The 4,366-nt window shown below is 45.3% G+C and overlaps 1 pseudogene; it reads right to left on the bottom strand.

The window, feature by feature from the left end:
• Positions 1 to 1,482: 1,482 nt before the first annotated feature.
• LOC148580146 (uncharacterized) lies at positions 1,483 to 2,094 on the bottom strand (annotated as a pseudogene).
• Between the last annotated feature and the right edge of the window lie 2,272 nt (positions 2,095 to 4,366).

Genomic DNA, 4,366 nt, shown 5'->3' with positions numbered 1-4,366 from the left:
AGACTCAATGCAGCTAGTAAAAAACTGCAACAAATGCCAAATACACGCTGACTTCCACCAAGCCACCCCACACCGGCTTACCGCCATAATGACAGATCGGCCATTCGGAACATGGGGCATCGACCTCGTAGGCCCATTTCCCACGACACCCGGACAACTCCGATATCTCATCGTCGGCATAGACTTCTACACCAAATGAATTGAGGCTGAGCCCTTGGCATCCATCACGTTGACCCAATGCCAAAAGTTCTTCTAGAAACACATTATAACTCAATTCAGGATCCCCGAGATCGTAATCTCAGACAACGGAACCCAATTTACTGATAAAAAGTTTAGGGATTTCCTAGAAAGAATGCACATATCCCAACGTTTTAGCTCAGTAGAACATCCCCAGACAAATGGACAGGTGGAATCCGCAAATAAAATAATAGTCAAAGGACTCAAGAAACGGCTCGACGAAGCCAAAGGACTCTGGGCCGATGAACTCGGTCCGGTCCTCTGGTCATATCGGATCACCCCACCAGAGCTCTATGGGGGAAACCCTTTTTCGCCTGACATACGGGATAGAAGCCATCATCCCGTCGAAGTCGGAGACCCCAGTCCCAGAGGAACTATTGGTGGCAACGACGAAGACACAAAACGGGAACTAACGGACGAAGTAAGGTCCATAGCCCACATGCGAGAGCTGGCCTTAAAATAAAAAATCAAGATAAGATACGATAACGGCGTGATACGAAGAGACTTCTCTCCCGGGGACCTTATTTTACGACGGAACAACATTGGAGCCCCCACGCCCGGAGAAGGAAAGCTTACCCCCAACTGAGAAGGCCTATATAGGATCAAGGCGGTAATAGAAAAGGGAGCATATAAGCTCGAAAAACTTAGCAGCACCAAGATCCCGACGGCCTGGAATGCGACCAACTTGCGACGCTATTATGCATAAGCTCATCCCCTCCATTTTTTAATCTCTGTTGCCTTACTTTATTCAAGTATTATTTTTGGGTACTCTTTCTCACCACATCGGAGGGTTTTAACGAGGCCCAACTTAATAAAATCCATTTAAGTTAAATATAGTTACCTCGCTTCTCCCCATGCTCTCATGGATGACAAAACAAACAAATGGCCACCGTCGGGGACTGATCAGCCCCGGTGCCAAAACACGGATATCCCAATAATGCGGTCTAGCCCACCATTACGAGTCTTATGAAAAGACTCATATTACAAATCCATAGAATGGCCCGCACGGCCATGGCCTAACGACGGCCTACTTAGCAAAAATCGCAAACAAATACGAGGATAAGCAAAACATAAATCCCTACAATAGCCCGAACGGCCTAAAATACAAAATCAGCAAAGTATCCAAATCTCACAAAACCATGGCCAAAACGGCCAAAACAAAGTCACAACATACGGCCACACGGCCAAAAGAATCAACATAAAAGTTACAAATTCCTCAAATTATAAAAAACATAAACAAAGAGTCTACTCGAGATCAACAATCTGGCCATCCCGAATAGTCCTGAACACACCAATCATGGATACGTCTGCACCTGGCACAAGAACTAAAGCCTAGGACCCCATCGTCTCTTTGGTAGCAGCAATGGCACCCTTCACATCCGCCAGCAGCTCCACTTTCTCTTTCTTCAAACCCTCAGACTCGACCTCCAGAGCTGCAACCTTAGCCTTCAACACATCCACTTCATCAAGAAGCGCAGCAAACCAAGATTCAGCATCAGAAGCTTGCTTCCGCTCCACCCCCAGCTGAGACAACAGAGAAGTCTCAACCTCAGATAAACGGAGAATCTCGGCCCCGGCTTCCTTAGAGCTCTTAACGGATCTCTCCCTAGCCAACTCTGACGCCGCCAGCTGCTCTTTCACTATCGTCACCTCAGCCTGAGACTGGCAAAGCTTCTTGTCCAGAAGACCTACCTATGCCATCACGGGTTCGGCCTTCTGCACAATCACAGTGGAATGGAGGAGGGAGCGATAAAGCGACTTTGCCTGGAAAGCCACGTCACATTCACGAAAGAACTCCTCCGTACCAGGCATAAGATGCTCATCAATAAAAGCCGGAGCGTCGAAGCGACGATCCATCACCGACAGAGTCACACCATCCCCCTCCACCAGATTCTTGCTATCATCCTCTTCCGATCGTCTTCGCTTCTGCGAAACCCCCTCCGGTGAAAGAACAACCACCTCGTCATCTGCCTCTGCGGTCACCCGACCCGATCCTGGGACACCACCTTCTGTGGATACAAGTTCTCCAGACACAGACCTCGTATCATCTGCAGGGCGGGAGGTCAGAGTAGACGGAGAACCGGCAGAAGGAGTCCTCTAGATCAACTGAGCCTTCAACCAAGCAAGAGTCGTCAGACCACCAGCCATCTCAACTATCAAAGAAGAAAAAAGGAAAAACATAAGTACTGAACTCAACAGAGCGATGACCAAAAACAAACAAGATAAAAACACACCAAGAAAAGTACGAGAAGCCTTGGGATCCCCCATAACATTGCGAGGGTGCAAAGGACGCTCCCCAAAAAGATGCCAGAGGACAATTGCGATGTCTTGATCTTCTGGAGACAAGCCCTCATATGTAACCTTTTTCAAATACGAAGGACCGGCACCAAAATTCCAGTAGGTCGGAAACCGGCGATCCCCCTCTAGGGTTAACCAAAATGGATGCTACCCCTGAGCCGAGCGCACCTTAAAAAAACCTCTCTTAAAATCGTGAAAAGAGCCCTCATACAAACCAAAAATACGACGGTGCAGCTGAGCCCTAAAGGACATATATCCCTTCTTATGCTTCCCCTCCTTGGTCGGAAGGGTGCTTGATGCACAGAAACTTGTCTCTCAACAATTTCCCTCGACAAGTATACCGATTTGTCGTCAAGTAAAAACTCACAATAGAGTGAGGTCGAATCCCACAGGGATTGATTGGTCAATCAACTTTAATTAGAGGAACATTCTAGTTGAGCTAAGAAGAAATTGATTTGAAAATTGCAGGAAATTAAATGGCGGGAAAGTAAATGGCAGAAAATATAAATGCTGGAAATAAAGAGCTGAATATAAATGACGGCAAGTAAATTGCAGAATCTTAAATGGGGAATGGGAAATTTAGCATGAAAGCAAATTGAAGAAATTAAAGAGAATGGGTAAGATCAGAAAATAGGGGATTCATTGGGTTTAGGAGATGTTGCATTCTCCGGATCAAGTTCGTTTTCATCTCTTCCTCAATCAATGCATTCATTGATCTCCTTGGCAATCTTAAGTGATTGAACTCCAATTCCTTGGTAATTCAATCTCTCAAATCTTGATCAATAACCAATTCCTTGGTCTAATTGCTCATGAGAAGAGATGAAGTATGGTCACTGATTATACCACATGTATTTCCAAATCAAAGTGTTGGTAGGATTATATGTCACTATATCCATCCAAACCCCAATTTGGTCCAACATGAGAAAGCATTTCTAGCATGATCTCTTCATTCCTCTTCCAAGGTTTCAAAGAGATCCAGGTATGAATAGCTTCTTTTCCAAGACAACTACCCAATTGGATGAAGATTGAAAGCTTTCTAGTAAAATCAAGAGAAAAGAAAGAAGAAGAATAATGAAAACTATTGTTGATCAATCAAATTACAACAGAGCTCCCTAACCCAATGAAAGGGGTTTAGTTGTTCATGGCTCTGGGAATGGAAAACAAAGATGGAGAATGCATTCTGAAAGTAAAACTAGAAGTTGCAGAGAAAGTAAAATTATACAAAGAGTAGTTCTCTCAATCCCAAAAGCCCCTCTCTAGTTCAAAACTACTCCTATATATACTACTCTTCTGATCTTCCAGTTGGCTCTTCAAGTCTTGGATATGGGCCTTTGGATCTTGAGTTGAAGCAGTTTGGAATCTTCAGTGGGCTCAGCTTTACTTGCGGAGAAAGTGTGAAGTAGGCATGGACTTTGGCTAGGACGTTAGTGGCCTTAACGTTAAGTGAAAATGTGGGTTCGAGAACGTTAGTGACAATCACCTTTTGCAGTAACGTTCCTAGCCCAAGATGAGTTACGTTAACTTCAACGTTAGTGGCACTAACGTGACCACTAACGTTGCCTCTTGGTCCATCGCGAGCGTTATTGGCGTTTACCTTTGCCAATAACGTTGCCCTTAGCCCCTTTTTCTCACGTTAGAGTCCACGTTAGTATAACTAACGTGGCTCTTAACGTGGGCATGCCTTAGCCTCGAGAGCGTTAGTGACACTTACCTTTGTCACTAACGCTCCAAACGCCCCTTCTCACGTTAGTGCCCCACGTTAATTGTCTTAACGTGGCCACTAACGTGGTGGTGATTGCCATCTCCAACGTTAGTGACAAAGGTGAGTGTC

The sequence above is a fragment of the Arachis ipaensis genome, chromosome B10, assembly GCF_059453495.1.
Source record: "Arachis ipaensis isolate K30076 ecotype BB chromosome B10, ASM5945349v1, whole genome shotgun sequence".
Lineage (NCBI taxonomy): Eukaryota > Viridiplantae > Streptophyta > Magnoliopsida > Fabales > Fabaceae > Arachis > Arachis ipaensis.
This window is presented reverse-complemented; position numbering and strand designations above follow the sequence as displayed.